The 19,373-nt window shown below is 48.0% G+C and overlaps 1 long non-coding RNA gene across 2 annotated transcripts in view; it reads left to right on the plus strand.

Annotated features, from left to right (window-relative positions):
- Positions 1–19,373, plus strand: part of LOC132434386 (uncharacterized) — a 69,511-nt gene that overhangs the window by 11,478 nt on the left and 38,660 nt on the right. The window lies entirely within an intron of this gene.

Raw genomic sequence — 19,373 nt, forward strand, 5'->3', positions numbered from 1 at the left:
CCCTCTTCCCTGCTTCCCTCCCTGCTTTCCTATTTTTCTTAGATGAAGTCTATCTTAGTTATTCAGTGATTTCCAGATCTTTTAAATTTCAAAGTATCAAATAAACATTCCTCGGTGTTGGCTGCGTCAGCACCTTGGCGTTATGACTGGAAAAACATTGGGCACAGAGATATGCTTCTATGTTATGGAAAAGCAGGGGATGCAGACCAGCAGGGATGCTGACCTATATCCTCTGGGTCTCTGGCTCCCCAGCTGCAGAGGGAGCCCGTAGAAAAGACAAAGCAAAGAAAAGTTGGTACAATTCTCCGGTATCTTCAAAGTAGAAGTTGGCTTTTTCCACTTCTGGGAAACCAAGGGCAGGCATTGGATTGTATGCTGGGATGGTCCCACTGAACTGTGCAGGGGTTCTAAGTAGTAAGGCCTGTCCAGCTCCGCCTGTCCAGCTCAGCCCCGGGAGCTGGGGCTGCACATCGGGGCCAGGGTCCCCCCGAGCCGGGTCCCAGTCCTGCACGGGCGCACCAGGTCCTGGTGCCTTTTGGTGTTTGTTCACCATCCTCACGCATTTAGTCTCCTTTCCTCCTGCTGGTGCACCTGACAGAGCAACAGAACCTGGCCGTGGATAGAGAAAGCCCATGTGAGCTCCGAGTATACTGTCTGACCCTGAGCAGATGGCTTGAAACAAACATTTTATTTACTGACTTTAAAAGTAGTATCTGGGGCTTCCCTGGTGGCGCAGTGGTTGAGAGTCCGCCTGCCGATGCAGGGGACACGGGTTCGTGCCCCGGTCCGGGAAGATCCCACATGCCACGGAGCGGTTGGACCCGTGAGCTGTGGCCGCTGAGCCTGCGCGTCCGGAGCCTGTGCTCTGCAACGGGAGGGGCCACAACAGTGAGAGGCCCGCGTACCGCAAAAAAAAAAAAAAAAAAAAAAAAAAAAGTAGTATCTGCTCATTAGGGAAAATTAGTACAATTCAGAAAAATATAAGGAAGGAAATGAAAGTACCCCTAATCCCACAACCAGAGACTTTCAGTGTCGGTATTTTACTGGGTTTTTCTTCCAGACTAGCTCTGTCTCTGCATCTGTATCTCTGTTGAGACCATTTTGTGTTTCATTAAAAAAAAAACCTCCATGTTATGTCTCTAATTTTCTCCTGCAATTATTTTTTAAATAAATTTATTTATTTATTTTTGGCTGCATTGGGTCTTCGTTGCTGCACGTGGACTTTCTCTAGTTGCGGCGAGCGGGGGCTACTCTTTGTTGTGGTGTGTGGGCTTCTCATTGTGGTGGCTTCTCTTGTTGTGGAGCACGGGCTCCAGAGTGCAGGCTCAGTAGTTGTGACGCACGGGCTTAGTTGCTCCATGGCATGTGGGATCTTCCCAGACCAGGGCTCGAACCCGTGTTCCCTGCATTGGAAGGCAGATTCTTAACCACTGCGCCACCAGGGAAGTCCCTCTCATGCATTTATTATATAACCGTCACATAGGTGCACCATCATTTTGGTAACCTATCCCTTACTGTGGGACATTCAGGTTGTTTTCTAGCTTTTTGTTCTAAAGGATGCTACAGTGAACATTCTCCCTATAGATAAGTGTTCGCATTTATGACTGTCTCCTTAGGTTGTGTTCCTACAAGGGTCAAGCGGCATGAATAAATGGAGCAAATTATTTTCTTGGCCTCAGCTTCCTCACCTATCATAGAACAACAACAGAAACAACGATAATTAAGAGCAGCAAACACTTCCCCAGCGTAGTGTGTGCAGCCACGTTTCTATGAGCTTCGCGTATACCGACTCAGTTACTCTCCCAGCAGCGCTGTGAGCATCCCCAGCCCAGGGGAGCCACTGGTCCAGGATCACACGGCTAGAAAGTGGGGGTTGGGATTTCAGCCCAGGCAGCCTGGCTCCAGCATCCTTGCTCTCAACCGTGATGCTAATACTGCCTCCGTGAGATGGGGAACAATCCCCAGAGAGCCATTGGTCCTAAGGTCATCTGCATCACGTGATTCTCCACCAGCCACGTTCCCAAGTAGCACGGTTGCCTAGTGTGAGTCCCCCGCTCCTTGAATCCTCCTCACCCCTGCATTTATGTGCATTTGTATGCGTGCGTGTGTGTGTGTGTGTGTGCGCACGTGCGCACACACGCGCTTGTATGATCTCAGGAATGGAACAGAGCCAGCAGGGAGAGTGTGGAGCAGAAAAGCCTGACATCTATTGACAAAACAATAAAACCCTGCGAATGGGTGTTATTATTATGGATAACTCATCATGGTATCCGCCTTTCCTTAAGGTTCCCAGCCTCTATGGCTGGGAAATTTGTCACGTTATAATTGGGTTGTCATCCCAGTGGAGCAGGAATGGGATGGGATGTGCTGTCTAGCACGACCCTGTCCCAGAAACACATGTCATATGCCTCGAGGAGGGCACGTCCCCTCCCAGAGCAGCTCCGCCCACGCTGTCTGGAGCAGTGTGATACCCGCGGGTGTGATTATGCATCCTGCAGGGAAGGAGGGAATCGACAGACTTATCATAGAATGAGGGTCCAGGCTGCCTTATTGCATGTTCAATACAGTGATTGCCTGATGCAGGAGATCTGGGAGAAGCCGAGGATCAGCCTCTCTAATACGTGTGCACTACGTGATAATCTTCAGGAAGCCTGGGGAGGTCTTAGGTGGTGAGTCTCCACCTTTCCAGGGCTTCAGAATCACCTGAGAATCTTTTTAAAAAGTATCACTTCCTGCCCCCTCTGCTGTCTTAACTCCTTCCTGCTCCAGCCCAATTTGAATCATTAATTTTGGATGGGGTCCAAGAGCAACATTTTTTTTTTTTTTTTTTTTTTTTTGCGGTACGCGGTCCCTTCACCTGTTGTGGCCTCTCGCGTTGCGGAGCACAGGCTCCGGACGCGCAGGCTCAGCGGCCATGGCTCACGGGTCCAACCGCTACGCGGCATGGGGGATCTTCCCGGACCGGGGCACGAACCCGCGCCCCCTGCATCAGCAGGCGGACCCACTGCGCCACCAGGGAAGCCCCCAAGAGCAACATTTTTAAAAAAGCTTCTCAAGAGATTGTAGGGTGCAGCCACAGTTGGGGACCGCTAGTCTAAGAGGTTCTGGCGATAATGACTTACACCTTCACATTTAAGTGCCCTTGACATTTTACAAAGCTCTTTCACAACGGAACATCACAACAGTCCACTAAGGTCAGTAGAGCGGGCATTTTTATAACTTTCCGTGGCCCGCAGAGGTTTACTGAGTTGGCCAGGGTTGCACAGCTTCTTCCTCAGTCACAGTGGAGGTTCCCTGCCCAGCCCAGCCCAGTCCTGCCAGGCCCTTTGGGAAAGGGCAGCCTCCCCTCCCAGAGGATCTTCCAGGAGAGAATCTTAGCCTCCACCAGCTGCCTCTCTAGCGTGGAGGCTCTTCCTTTCCATTCTTATCTGAATCCCTTCTACCGCAGCCCCTCTTCCTCCCCAGAAAGCCTCCTCGTGAAATGTGCCAACATATCTTTTCTGCAAGCTCCACCCCACGTAACAGATAACGGCCCCGAGGGACACAGGGGTCTGACCCCCAGCCCCAGACCTAGCCCTTCACGGCTGATCCTCTGCGTTAGCGCCTGGCGGGAGTGGGCAGGGCCGCCCAGGGCCCCCCTTTGCTTCTCCCTAGTTGGCACCTCCCATCCCAGTTCCCTCTTCACCACCAGAGCTTCTCTCCTGCACCCACTCCCTTCCCATCCCGCCCCCAGAACAACCTTCAGGCCCACCTGAGTCCTTCCTGTGAGCCCCTGCAGTGGTGGGTCTCCTCTCTGGACATCTGGCATGGACTGGCGCTTAACAAGGTGGACCAGGGAGAGGAAGACAGAAGTAGGTACCTGCTCACGCCTGCTGCCGTCCTCTGCCCAGCACACCAATTATTGGCTCAAACTCTCCCCCGACTCAAAGCAACGACCTCTGTTTCTCGTTCCTCCTTCCTCTCCTTGTTCAAACCTTTTCCCTCGCGCAGGCTGTACCCTGGACCGGCTCCCAGGGACTGCAGGCTCTCTGTGTCAGAATCCTGCCTCCTTGGTCCCTGGGATGCAGGGAGGGGGGCGGGGCGGGCAGGAGGCGGGGTTTGGCTTCTGGGCGCTGCAGGCTGCAGTGCTGCCCTGCAGGAGAAGGTGCAGGTGCAGGTCCCCTCCTTCCTTTCACCTGCTCAGCAGGCTTGTGACACGTGACACCACCACCTGGCAGACGCCCTCGGAGTGCCCTTCTTTCCCTCTCCCCGACCTGCCCACTGCAGGTTAATTGCTTTGGAGGGTTGGTGTGGAGGGTCAGTTAACGTCCTCATGACTTTTGATCCCCGAGGACCAACTTTCAGGAAAGGCGTGTCCTCTGCTCTCAAGGCCGGGCCCCCGCTCTGGCCTGCTGCTCTTATTCAAAAACTCTGTGCAGCCTTTTCTGCCAGGAGAGAGGAGAGAGGATTTGGAAGGAGGGAAGAGGTGTATGACGGGCTCTCCTTTCCCAAAACAAAGGAAGCAAAGGTGTAGTTTCCCAGGGCCTGGAATGGCTGGCTTGGTGAACCTTTACCGTTCTGGTTGGGTGTCATCAGACAGAATGGCTATTAGTGGGTCCAAGGGCCCGTCACTGTGACCCCCCTGAGCCTCTTTCCAAAAAGCTGTGAGTGGGGACAGAAGGCCCTAGTGTGGTCTGGGCTATAGTCTCTCGGTGGAAGAGATGGAAAACCTCCCAACCATGAGAGCGGGAAGGGGTCTGATCCATCATCCAGCTTCCCTTTCTCATGTTTTTTTTTAAACATCTTTATTGGAGTATCATTGCTTTACAATGGTGTGTTAGTTGCTGCTTTATAACAAAGTGAATCAGCTGTACGTATACGTATATCCCCATATCCCATCCCTCTTGCGTCTCCCTCCCACTCTCTCTAACCAACCCCTCTAGGTGGTCACAAAGCACCGAGCTGACCTCCCTGTGCTATGCGGCTGCTTCCCACTAGCTATCTATTTTACATTTGGTAGTGTATATAAGTCCATGCCACTCTCTCACTTCATCCCAGCTTCCCCTTCCCCCTCCCCGTGTCCTCGTCCATTCTCTCCGTCTGTGCCTTTATTCCTGATCTGCCCCTAGGTTCTTCAGAACCATTTTTTTTTTTTTTTAGATTCCATATATATGTGTTAGCATACAGTATTTGTTTTTCTCTTTCTGACTTACTTCACTCTGCATGACAGACTCTAGGTCCATCTACCTCACTACAAATAACTCAATTTCGTTCCTTTTTATGGCTGAGTAATATTCCATTGTGTATATGTGCCACATCTTTATCCATTCATCTGTTGGTGGACACTTAGGTTGCTTCCATGTCCTGGCTATTGTAAATAGTGCTGCAGTGAACATTGTGGTACATGACTCTTTTTGAATTATGGTTTTCTCAGGGTATATGCCCAGTAGTGGGATTGCTGGGTCGTATGGTAGTTCTATTTTTAGTTTTTTAAGGAACCTCCATACTGTTCTCCATAGTGGCTGTATCAATTTACATTCCCATCAACAGTGCAAGAGGGTTCCCTTTTCTCCACACCCTCTCCAGCATTTACTGTTTGTAGATTTTTTGATGATGGCCATTCTGACTGGTGTGAGGTGATGCCTCACTGTAGTTTTGATTTGCATTTCTCTAATGATTAGTGATGTTGAGCATCCTTTCATGTGTTTGTTGGCAATCTGTATATCTTCTTTGGAGAAATGTCTGTTGAGGTCCAGAGATATTACTTGATCAGCCCAAGGCCACATGGCTTTGGTGGCCACTTTGTAATAGAGCTGGGTCTGAAGTCTAAAGTGCTAGCTCACTTCCTCTCTTACCTAAGACACAATGCCTCTACAACGAATCTCCTATGAAAGCGTGCGGTGACTCTGAGGGGTCATGGTCGCCTGGCACCGTGTGAGGGCTTCGCGGGCAGAGCACGGATGCAGCCTCAGACCTGGTGGGTTCAAATCCTGCCTCTCCTACTCGCTAGCATTGAGGTCTCGGGCACCTTTCTTTCTCTCTTGGGGCCTGGTGCGCCTCAGCTATAACATGGGGATCATTGCACTTATTTTATAGAACTACCGTGAGGGTTTTCTAATGGAGATAAGATATATTTAGCACATAATCATTGCTCAATGAAAGAAAGAAGTGTCCTTGGGCAAAATAAATAATACTTGCCCTCTTCCCCTGGGTTCTAATTCTGAAGCTGGTTTGGTTTGGGGATTATTTAGTGCCTTCATGCTTGCAGTTGGGGGCAGAGAACGGGGGAGGGGTGGCCTTCTTTTTGTCTCCTCTCCAGGCCCCGAGGGGGATGGCCCTGTGAAGAGCTGGGTGTCACCCTGCAGCCTGTGGTCATGCCTCTCAGGCCCAGGCAGCCCAGACATAGAGGGAGATGAGCCAGACCTTGGCAACTCAAAAGAAACAGGGACTTCTCTTACTTTCTCCCTAGGCTTGTGAAATCCATTCAGCCTACAATCCAACCTTTGTTAAAGGCCTATCTCTCTGACTCCGCCCCAGGCTGGCAGTAATCCCCCCGTGGAAGAGGAAGTAAAGGGCACAGGGATGAACAGGTAGATGGACATTCTTCAGGCCCGGTCACTTCTGAGGTCATGGGCATAGGCTGGATGACCCCTGAAACTCTTCTGAGGGGGCTACAGGGGACAATGGCTTGTACCAGGTCTGCCTTGTGGCCTCATAGAATGAACCTGCCCTGGCCCTGCACTGAGAAAGCTATTCTTTTGTTGTGTGTCCTTCATGCCCTAAAGCACCACATCTGAGCTCAGTTCCTTCTCAGTTCCATCTCAGCTCGCCTCTTCCCACAACAGATCCCTATGGAACATTCATCTTCCCAGGGTCAGAAAGGACCCTGCTTCTCTCCATCTCCATGATATCTCCATCTCTCTAAACCCCAAACCTCCTTCAAGGACCACCTAGCACTTACCTTACTTCCTTCATAGGGACAGGTCCACTCACTGTGTCCTTAGTGGAGGTAACCTTGTATTGCTATGCACATCTTCATGTTCAAATCCCTTCTACAAAAACACAGGCCATCAGCCCCTCACCTCAAAGAGCCTCGTTGAAAAGTATGTCTTAAGTTCAACTGGCCTATAACTTCATTGAGGGCAGGGGCCTTGTCTCATCTTTTCCTCACAGGACTATATCAGGGAGCTATTGGCTGCATATAACAGTGGCATTTAAAAGCAAAAAAACAAAGGACATTTATCATCTCATAGAACTTGGAGTTTTGAGGAGGGAGGGCTATTGCTCTGTAACTAACTTCAAAACTTAGGGGTTGAAACATTAGCTACTATTTTTAGCTCCTAATTCAGCAGTTCGGACAGGTTAGGCTGGGCTCAGCCAGGCGGCTCTTCTGGTCCCGTCTGACCTGTGCCCCTCCTGCCACTGTGGCCAGCTCTGGTTTGTCAGGTGGCTCTGCTTTGGGGGACTGGCTGGCTGTTGGCCAGGGAGCCTGAGCTCTCTGTGCCTGTCTTTCCCATCCCTCTAGCAGGTGGTCTGGGCTTTTTCTCATGGTGGACGCAGGGGCCCAAGAGCAAGAGTGGGAGCATCGTGGCTTCTTGAGATCAAGGTTCGGAATTGGGGCATTACGTCTGCCGCCTACTATTGGTTATTGACTTGGCCAACAAGTTCATTTGGGTTTTTCCGTAAGATGTTAACAAATCACTAGGCCAGCCCAGACTCAAGAAATGGGGAAATAGACTCTGCCTTGTGGTGGGAAGAGCTTCAACATCACATTGTAAAGGGCAGGGCAGGAAGTTTGAACCACTTTTGCAATCAGCCACCCGCGGCCATGGTGCAGGGCTCAGGGGGTCCGGCTCTCTGAGGCTCACTTGGCTTCCCCTCACCTCGTGTCCACAGAAGCCTGCAGCAGTTCCAGGCATCACATCTTCACAGCACCATGTCCAAAGGCAAGAAGGGAAGAACCTTTCTAAGAATAAGGAAACCTTCCCACCAGCCTCTCTTAGCTGTGGTTCGGACACCTGCCCAAACCAATCTTGGCAGAGGTGGGTAGGATCGCCATGATTGACTTAGGCTCAGCCAGAGTCACCTGTAGGGCTGGACAGGGACCCAAGCTCTTTGGAGCATTTGGCTTTTAGAAACTCGAACAAAACTGAGATTCTGGGGGCAAAGATGCAGGGCAGGGGATGGCAGTGGGGCTGGGAATCAGTAGGGTGTGGAGGAAGCACCCTATTCGGTGTCTTGTACCCACTTATTCTTTTTTAACAGACACTTATAATAAGCCTACATGAGCCAGGTGCTGGAGAATCAAAGGTGAGCAGAGCTCTAATATCTTGAGGAAGGAGGAGGTCACAGTACATGGCAGACACAAGTAGACGGTGCGCTAAGTGGTGCAGGTAGTGAGGCAGGCTTTACATGAGGACCCAGATCCTGCCTGCTGTCCCCTCTCATCACCCCTGAGCTTTGACTGGGGGAGTGACAGGCAAAGGAGCCAAGGGACAATTTTATCAGCATCAAAGCAGCCTCCAGATCCTGCAACTCAGGGCTCTGGGGTAAAAGGCTGAGTTGAAACGCGCAGCTGGGACTGCAGGCAAAGGGGGGTTTCCTATTCCTTCCTACCTTGGAGGCAAAATCTGTGAACAGCTCTCCTAGGAGTGACTTGCCGGAAGGGGAGAAAGCAAGACTCCAAAGTTGCTTTCAGTCCACTTTCCCGCTGGTTTCATGGAGATCGGAATCAGGAATTTAGCCTTCCTGGGAGGCAGGTGCTCCTGGTAAGGAAGAGTAGGGAATTCTCCTGGGGGCTGGAGGGGGTCGGGAGAGGTTTCCCAAAGAAGTCAATGCATCAGCCGGGCCTTGCAGGATGAGTAGGAGTTTTTAGGATTAAAAAGAAAATTCTTAATAGCAGGAACGGCTTGAGCAAAGGCAAGGGGACCCAAGAAAAGGAGGATGTGTTCAAGGCACTGGGAGCTTGGGACACATGGGGTGGGGCAAAAGGTGCAGGGGAGGCTGGAGAAAGAGGCTGGACTCAGATGGTGAAGAGCCATGAAGCTGTTAGGAGTTCGATGCATTGGAACTTCTGATGCCCGTGGGAGCAGCAAACGTTGTCAATCAGAGACAGGACCTGCTCAGATGCTGTTCTGGAATGATCCCAAATGCTGGCTGATGTGAGGACAGGAGTGGGAAAGAGGCTAGAGAGTGGAGGCCCTGGCCCAGCACATCGTGGGGAGAGGTGTAGGAGTGGTCCACCATAGTCGGGAGGGATGTCTCATCACCAACACTGTGTATCATGGCTGGCGGCTGTTTGGGGTCAGTTTTATTATTGTGGACGAGGCGATCCTTCACTGCCTGTGTGGGGACAGACCTCTTTCAAATTACTGCCCCTGATGTGCTCCTGAGGGAAGGCGCCTGTGGGAAACGAAGTAGAAGAGGTTTGGGTCACGTACTGAGCATCTGCTGGGAGCTTTGGATGGATGGGCTGAGTGTGGGCTCTGAGGGTTGGAGGTGGATTTGAAAAGAGCCGTCGTATTTGAGACGCTGCTGCACCAGGCTGCAGAAACCGTCTGCCTCTAAGAGTTTCTTGAAAGTGGAAGAGGCCCACGTGCTCTTGGAGGATGTGGAGAGAAGGTGGGGTGGGGGTAGGTGTCACCATCCTGCTGACCTCAGGGGCATGGGTCTCACAAACCCCATCTCTTCTGGCCACGTTGGCTCCCCTTGACCCTCAGGGAGCCAGAGATGCCTTCCCTCAAGCTGCTGGGAGCAGGTGGGAAGGAACAGCGTCTCTTTTGTGCCTGGAACTTCCTCCATAAAATAGTCAGGGCTGCCAGGAAGTCATCAAGGGGAGCCGTTTGACACATAGAGTTATTCAGAAGGAAAAGCTTTGCCTGCCAGTCTCCATCCCTCCAGGCTTCTACAGGTGTCCATCTCCCACCTTTGCTGTCCTGGGGCACTGTAACATCGCAACATCCACACACCAGAGGCTGCAGGTATTATCGTGGGTGCTCTCGGTGGAGAGCAGAACCTGGGGACAGCAAGAGCGCTTCCCTTGATCTCCGATCGCTTTGCAGCCTAAATGAAATGTGATTCCATGGTCCAGGTGACTCAGTTGCTTCTGAAAAGCGGGCAGATTCATCTGTCTGCCATTGGCCTGCCTGACTTTGAACGGTCTCACCTATGTGTTGTACCTCGGTTTCTTGGGAGGGATGTTGGGTTACTGTGAGAAATAACAAACGAGATGAATTGCATATTGAATGTCATCTCACGGGTAAATGCACATGAACCATTTTATTATATTTTCATATAAGTATAAGAAACAGAAATGATTTATTGGAAATCTGGAGATAGCTCATGTCCATCTTAGACGGCGTAAGACAGTGTGCTTATAAAGTGGAAACTTTGCAGTTATCCAGCCAACGCCACCGATGGAGTCAGCTTTGATTAATGCTCTGGAGGTTGCGTGATGCTGCTGGGCATTTGACACGACTCAAGTGAACCCCAAACTTGCTGTCAGATCTTGATAGCTTCTGGGAAGTTAGAGGAAAATGGAAGCACCGAGGAGACTTCCTCCACCCACTTTAAATGAGATTCTATCGTGAGCTTTTCCTGTGCTTGGCTTCAACCAGAGCTAGCTGTGGGAAGTTAGACTTTCTGGGGGTTATTTTAGCTCAACTAGTAGTGAACCCAAGCCCAACAAAAGAGTTCTGTCTGTGATGTGAGACCAAAATTCTAAGTCTAGACCAGAAGGTAGCGTGGTGCAGTGGCGGAATGTAAGGCTGGTGTCTTGGTATCCTGGTTCTTTCCATCTTGCTATGTGATTTGGGGTAATTATTTAACCTCGTGGAGCCTCAGATTCCTTATTTGTGAAATAGAGAAAATAATGTCTATCTCAAAGGCTGGGTAGGCTTATTCATGAGATAATGTATTTAAAATATCTTGAACACAGGAAGTGATGAATAAAGTATAGTTATTATTTTAATTAGACTATAGAACTTAGGTGTTGGTGGTTCTATAATTAAATGGGGCCAGTTAGCTTTCTTTTGGTTACAAGAGACTAAAACCCTGGCTCAAACCAATTTAATCAAAAAGGGTTTAATAAAAGTTCATTTACAACTGGGCTTCCCTTAGCAGGATACCATAGAACAGGACGAAGCATGGAAGGTTGTAGGGGTCGAATGACTCTTTAGTAGTCCTTTAGCAAATGAATTTTACCAAATTTAGCAAATGAAAGTCCAGGATGCCCAGGTAATTTAATGAATAGCTCTAACTGCTGAAGTTTTGTAATGTATTGAAAAAAGCTGAGTATGAGACATTTAGGCTGTCCTGAGAAGACCAATACGGGAAGCAAGACAAAATCATTAAATGTAGAACATGTCCTAAATCTACAGGTTGCCTAGCAACCCTCCTCTTGTTTAGGGTATTTCCGCCCATGAAATTCTACCCATACCTATAAGTAGCGCTTTTAGCTAGTGCTATTAGACTCAATTAATTTAATTCCTATATCAATTAAATTATCCAGAGCCTGTGCTGGAAAATTCAAGATAAGTCTAAGATCCATAGTATGTTATTTGAAAATAATAGAATTCTTTTAAAAAGTTGGTCTCCGAGTCCAGCATGATCCAGGAAGTGACATTTTTTCATCCCTCTTAATGTAATTCTGCTGTCCATGTTGACTGTAGATGATGGTAAGATGGCTAGTAGCTCCAGACATATCCTCCCAGGTTCTAGCCCAACAAACAGAGTCTTTTATTGACCTGGGAAAATCCATGATCTGATTTTCATTGGTCAGAATTCCACCTCACTCTCTTATCTGGGCCGATTATTAGGCCAGGGGAGTGGTCTGCTCTGACTGGACATATCTGGGTCACATGCACAGCCTTGGAGCCAGTGCTGGAGTCACTTTCACCCAAAGCCTACGGGCTGAGTGTGGAGTGTGGAGATTGCTTTTCCAGAGGAGAGCTGGTTCTCCGAAAGGAAAAGAAGAGACAGCATAGGTGCTGGGTTACCAAAAATGCAGCAGTCTCCCTCCCCAAACAAACAAACAAACAAACAAACAAACAAACAAACAAAACAGCAAGTATCTATTACAACCAGGTTCTTCTTTGCCGCCCTTTAGCAAAAGAAAAATGTCATAGCTTAGGTAAATCAACACCAAACTAGGACAAGAAACATGTACCTGACTTTAGGTGAGGAATTCCTAAATCCACACAAGGGCTTGCTGCTGCAGATTTTAAGATTATCCAAGAATGCTTTTGCATAATTCTTTTTTTTTAAGTTACTGGTTCTTCCCCGCCCCCCCTCCAGATTATTAAGATAATGCAGTTGATTCTTGAAGGACATGGGTTTGAACTGAACAGGTCCACTTTCACACAGAGTTTTTTCAGTAAATGCACACGACAGCACACAGTCCAAGGCTGGTTGAACCCGAGGATGTGGACGAGGGTGACTCAGACTTCCGACTGTGTGGAGGGTCAGCACCCTAGATCCCTGAGTTGTTCAAAGTTCAGCTGAAAATGAATAAAGATGTATAGAGCAAAATAAGTCACCAATAATCCCACAATCCAGAGATCATTCCTTTCATCTTGGTATAGTTATTCCAGATGATTTGTGAGTGTGTATTTATGTGTCTTGTACATATAAAATACTTTAAAAAATGAAATCAAACATAAACTTTATTACCTTTTAAAATGCAATAATATATTCTGGAAATCTTTTCATCTTAAAGTGTAGATTTTAGAACAAAATTTTTTAGAACAAAATTTTAGATTTTACACAAAAATACCATTACAGTTTAACCACTCTTCTATTAATTGTTTTTCGTGATTGTAAGCAATACGTATCCTTACCTGTACATGCTTATCTATTTGCTGATGATTTCTTGTGAATAAATTCCCAGAAGTGGAATTTTTGTGCTAACAATTGTGTATGCCTTAAGGATTCTGACATTTTGTATTACTAAAATGCCCTTCAGAAAATTGTACCCGTACTGGGTAGGTTGCCAGATAAAATACAGGATGCCCAGTTAATTCGAATTTCAGATAACAGTGAAATTTTGTAGTATAAGAAGGTCCCAAATATTGCAGAATCATTTGAAATTCAAATTTAACTGTGGGTCCTGGGAACCCCAGTCTCGGGTCTGGCCACCTTAGTGCACCAACAGCCGTTCCCTCCGAAGTCTGGCCATCTCGGGGATGCTACCATCTAATGGGTTTGGGTCCCTGCTCTTCTCCTACTCTGACCTCTGACTTTTTTTTTTTTTCCCTGGATGTAAGGGAGGAATCTCTACTTCTCATATTGTAGCAGTCTGCTAAGGCTACCATAATGCAGTGTCACAGATTGGGTGGCTTAAACAAGTAATTAAATTATTAAATTTATTTTCTCATAGCTCTGGAGGCTGGATGTCCAAGATCAAGGTGCCAGCAGATTCAGTTTCTGGGGAGGGCTCTCTTCCCATTTTTGAGGACCGCCGCCTTCTCACCTTCTGGCTGTGTCCTCACATCACCCTTTCTTGGCACACACACGAGCTCCAGTGTCTCTTGTATACGGACCCCTCGCACCTCATTTAAACTTGGTTACTTCCTTAGAAGCCCCGTCTCCAAAGATAGCTGCCCTTGGGGTGGGGAGCTCGGGCTTCAGCGTATGAATTTTGGTGCGACGCAAACATTCCATTCATAACATGTATCTTTAAAGGTGCTTTCCTCTTATTGCTTTCCAAGACTCTAAAGGAGTTCAGGCTTTCGAAAAACAACACAGGCAACCTCTGCTTATGAATGAAGTAGTAAAATGCGTCCGTTGAACACAGAAGCTTCCGGAAGAACTCAGTTGAAAGATTTATAACCTTCATAAATTGAATATTTGTTTATCAAAGCCATGGATCCTCTAAATAATCTTTTTGGCACACAAAAGCACCTTGTGGGAACATAAAAAGTGCACACTGACATTTATACACATGTATATATGCATAGGAAAAAGACCAGAGGTACGTTAACAACAATAATAGACACAGCTACCAATTACTAAACATTGCGCTGCACAAAAATATTACCGTAAACCGTCACACTGTAAGACAGCTTCAATTATTATTTCCATTGACCAGACGAGGTCACCATATAAGTAACTGGGCTAAAACCGGTTCTGTGTGACTCCAAAGGCAAAGAGTGTGTACGTTTTAGAATCAGAAGGATTATTTCCACCTTGGTCAATGGATAGAAATGAAAAGACAAACAGAAGAGATTCCAGCTCTCTGTGAGAGTATTTATGTCACCAACCAGCTCTGAATGTTCTGGTTGGGAAGGGTGGCTGTTAACTTGACGGGCATTAAGTGGCATCTTGTGTAGTTTGCCTTTTGTTGCTGATTATAATGTCCACATGCTCTTTTGTTTTAACTTTTTATTTTATATTGGAGTATAGTTGAATAACAAGGTTGTGATCGTTTCAGGTGTACAGCGAAGTGATTCAGTTTTACGTTTTCCCACTTAGGTTGTTACGTAACATTGAGCAGAGTTCCTTGTGCTATGCTATATAGTGGGTCCTTGTTGGTTATCCATTTTAAATATAGCTGTGTGTACGTGTCGATCCCAAGCTCCCAATCTATCCTTTCCTCTGACCCTTCCACCCCTGGTAACCATAAGTTCGCTCTCTAAGTCTGTGAGTCTGTTTCTGTTTTGTAAATAAGTTCATTTGTATCATTTCTTTTTAGATTCTGCACGTAAGCAATATACGATCGTTTTCTTTCTCTGTGTGACTTACTCTACTCAATATGACAATCTCCAGGTCCATCCATGTGGCTGCAAATGGCATTATTTCATTCTTTTTCATGGCTGAGTAATATTCCACTGTATATATGTACCACATCTTCTTTATCCATTCCTCTGTCGATGGGCATTTAGGCTGCTTCCATGTCTTGGCCGCACGCTGTTAAAGATAATGGTGAACCCTAAGACTTGGGAGAGACCAACAGTCTCCCTGTGGGTGTCTGGAGCCTGACGTAGCCCTCACCTTGCTGCATGCGGCCTCCCCATCTCTCGGGGGTTGCACAGGGTTTGGTGACGTACCCCAGAGGAGCAGCAACTTCGATCCAGCTCAAGGTTTCAGGGGATGCCAAGTTCCACATCACTCACAGGAATGCCGGAGCGGTTGGGAAACAGCTGTTGAGTCTAGACCAGCCAGTGTAGACACGACACAAGACCAGCCAGTGTAGACACGAGACTGAGATGGTCAGTGGTTCGCACTGGATCCAGCAAGAGGCAGGATCGTCCAGATTCTGGTCCTCACATTCCCCTGCACGTGGGGCATGGCCCAAGCTCTGGGAAGTGCAGCCCATTTGAAGATGTGACTCCCCCAATAGCAATTGCCAAGAGCTGATTTTGGGGGCAAAGGAAAGGGTGTTTTAAAAATATACGCATGAGGATCCTCAAATTGCGTTGTTCAGTTGTAATATATCGCAGATGTAAAAAACTTAAGACTCCCTCTGACTATTTTAGCTTGTGTCTGAAGGGGAGTTAATTTAAAGGAGACAACCTGGCAGCCTTATTCTTTTTAGAAGGAACGTTAAAGAATGTTTGTTTTATCATACGGTTCTGAATAAGTAGGGAAAAATGGATGAATTCAAACTTGCTTTACTCAGCAAAGGGTTAAATTATTACTGGATTACTAGGTAGTCCTTAATTGCACAGGCAGTATAAACAAGTGGTGCTCAAATTAGGTGTTCAAATTTAGATCCCCCGATGCCCTATCTTATGTTGGATTTGTTATTTTGTGCATTAGCTGACAGATGGTCGTTCTCATGGCGGCCCTGTCAGCCGGCCCATGTCACCATCTTTTCTGTATAGTTATGCATGTGCAATAATTTTGCTACTTCGTTGCATTTTTTTGCCCTTGTTTTATAAAAATGAGGGGAACACAAAGAAATTGACAGCACCAAGCAAAGTTGTTAGCAGAGCTGAGAGGAGATAAAAATCGTTAGGCTTGCCGAAAGTGCTGAATCAGTTTTTCACTGGGATTCAGCCAATTGAATGTGTGTTGAATTATGAAGGAAGGTAACATATTGAAGGATCATGTGTGAAGTGCTGGAAATAGATATGGATGTTATATCTACAAGACAAAGTGTAAGGAAGGATTTCATCATACCTTAGTGCTCCAGCATAGAAACCCCATACAACACAACCTTTTGCAGACTTTACATAAATACACATTTCCAGAAATTATATGTAAAGATGGGAACCACAGGCTTATAGAGGAGTGAGTGGCAGGGCTTTACACAAAAACGTGCTGGACTTCCCTGGTGGTGCAGTGGTTAAGAATCCGCCTACCAATGCAGGGGACACGGGATCAAGCCCTGGTCTGGGAAGATCCCACATGCCGTGGAGCAACTAAGCCCACGTGCCACAGCTACTGAAGCCTGCGCTCTAGAGCCCGTGCTCCACAACAAGAGAAGCCACCGCAATGAGAAGCCCACGCACTGCAAGGAAGAGTAGCCCCCGCTCGCCGCAACTAGAGAAAGCTCGCGCGCAGCAACGAAGACCCAAAACGGCCAAAATTTAAAATATAAATAACTAAATAAAGTTATTTTTTAAAAAAAGCATGCAGTCTCCAAGTCCTAAGAGTTTTAGGGCAGAGGTGAGGCAGATTAATAAATGTTATTCAAACCCAAGCAATACATATTGCCTGTTGCAGTAGCAAAAGGTAATGTTTTAACAAATTATTGATAAATATTTACTGAGCTCCTGTTGTGTGCTAGGCAATGGCGATAGAATGATAAACGGAACAAATGATTTCCTCCTTTAACAGAACTGATGACGACGATGATGATGATGATGTGGTGTGTGTGTTAGTGGGGATGGTGGGGCTAGAGGCACATGTTCACCCAGTAAACCCCAGTATAAAACTGCAACTGTGACAAGCGTTACAAAGTACATTCACATACCAGTTCTATAAGAGCCTGAAATGGGAGGCTTTGACTTAATGATATTTGAATTATATAAAGAAGGTTAGATAGGCAAAGGTTCCAGAAATGTCATTCCAGGCAGAGTGAACAGTATGTCCGAAGGCCCTGTGGTGGGATTAACTTGGTGAGTACAAGAGACGGGGTTGCCAAGGGAACAAAGGAAAGGGCACACTTGGAGCAAGGCAGTCTCAGCACGAGACACTGGGTTGGACGGACTGGATGGATGCAGGCGGACCCGTTACAAAACTTTTGCCAACATCCAGGTGAAAGATGGCACCAGAGCGATAGTGATGGAGATAGAAAGAAGTGATTGGATTTGACAGCGATGGAGGAGGTGGGAGCTTCCGGCCTTGGGGATGGATCGGAGGAGGTGGGTTAGAGAGAGAGAGAGGTGGACGAGAGGAAGGAGATAACATCTAGGACTAATAACACGAAAAATAGGAAATCTAGCCCTCACTTCCTTGGCATTGGAATGAAATATGATTAGGGGTGGGGGAGGTGAAAAACAGTACATTTAGGAATCATTTTAATTTTTGTTAAAGTCATACCCGCCCATGATTTGAAAAGCCCAATAATACTGTAAGGCTTCTGAGGAAACTCAGCAGGCCTTGCTTCTCTCCTCCCCAGGAACTCAAGTCCTTAGATAAGGCAACCGCTTTTAATTATTTGAACAGTTAGTTTCCGGTATTTTCCTTCGTTTTTCTCTGTAAATGCTTCTGTTCTCACAGAGCTCTCACTCCAGTGGGGAGGGTAAGGAAACACTGAAAGAAAACATCGCTGTCAGCCTCTCATTATATAGAGGCAGTGCTCTACAGGGACGGTTATACGTAATATGGAGAGGAGTAAGCACCCGTGGGAGTGATGTGGACCATGCTGGGAAGAAACGCAGTGTTCACTAAGGGAGCGGGGGCAGGGATGACCCAATTGAGAAATGGCGTCTGAGCAACGACCCGAAGGATGGGAAGGAGAGCCCCGTGGGTGTGTGGGGAGGTGGCCTTCTAGACCAAGCGACGGCAGGTGCAAAGGCCCTGAGGTGGGAGGACAGAGGGTGTAGCTGAGAACCAGAACAGCAGAGGGGTCCTTGCTGCTGGAGCACAGGGAGCAGGGGAGGGCGATGGGGATGAGGTCAGCTCGGTAGGGTGGGGAGGCACGAGGCGTAGGGCCTCATGGGCTGCTGTAGCAACTTTGACTTCTACTCGGTGTGATGGGACAGCACCTCTTGTCTTGAGAGGAACCTGTATGCCCTCTTTCTGCCACAATTTTTGGTTAAGTCGGTGCTCAGTGTTTCCACATCATCACTAGCAAATATATTCCCTGCACTGTCAGCATCATTTTCTTGGATCCCACACGTAGGTGATGTTACATGATACTTGTCTTTCTCTGTCTGACTTACTTCCCTCAGTAGGATAATCTCTAGGTCCATCCACGTTGCTGCAAATGACATTATTTCATTCTTTTTCATGGCTGAGTAGTATTCCATTGTATCTATGTACCACATCTTCTTTATCCGTTCCTCTGTTGATGGACACTTAGGTTGCTTCCGTGTCTTGGCTCTTAGTGTGGCAATGAACATGGGGGCACATGTGTCCTCTCAAGTTAGATAAACTTCCCCCCTTTTGACTGAGAGGCAGAGGGATAGATGTTTGGCTCTGTGGAGGTGGGGAGGAGACCTGGAGGAGCATGTCCAAGGCAACCCTGGCCTGTTCTTGAAGGGCTTTGTGGGAGTTACAGCAACGCGCCTTCACATCCGGTGGCTGAGTTGGGACTTGGCTTTCTCAGCCCAGGGCACGGTAGAGGCACACCTTGAACACAGAACACTGGGCCCCAAATCTCACATACTTTCCAGTAGAAAACACTGACGTCTGATATCATGGGGGACTGACTGTAAGGGCAGCAGGAAATCAGGGAAGAGAGAGCTCAGTCGTGTTGGTGCGGCCAGAGGGGCTCACGGGCGGCGCTGAGGCTTGGCTGGGCTGGGAGGGATGGGGGATGGAGGAGAGTGGGAGGGGCAGGCAGGAGGCTCCAGTGGGTGGCAGAGGGGAGAGCCAGGCTGTAGCAAGGACTCTTTCACGGAGGAAGCGTACGCCTGATGGATCTGAGGGTCAAAGTTGGCCCTGGGACCCAGCAGGACAGTGCAGGTGTCAGAGAGAAGGGAGCCCAGCTAGTAAATTGTATGAAACGTCACCTTCCTGGGCCTAGAAGCTGAGCGGATTGCTTGGGCTTAATTTTGGGGGACTGAGAGGCCATTAAAGGTGGGGTGTTGATGACCACGGTATACAAAGGCAGCTTCTGCAAGAGCCGTTCACAGCTCAGCAGTTGCTGATGGGTTGCAGGGACCCTTGGAGGGCTTGTGGGGTGGCAGGTAGGGTTTGGGTAAACCAGAGAGGCCAGGAATGGGGCCAGGTGGGGGACCAGCATGCACAGGAGCTAAGAAAAGGGGCTGGCCGTCCGTCCAAGG

Source organism: Delphinus delphis, chromosome 11 (genome assembly GCF_949987515.2).
Source record: "Delphinus delphis chromosome 11, mDelDel1.2, whole genome shotgun sequence".
Lineage (NCBI taxonomy): Eukaryota > Metazoa > Chordata > Mammalia > Artiodactyla > Delphinidae > Delphinus > Delphinus delphis.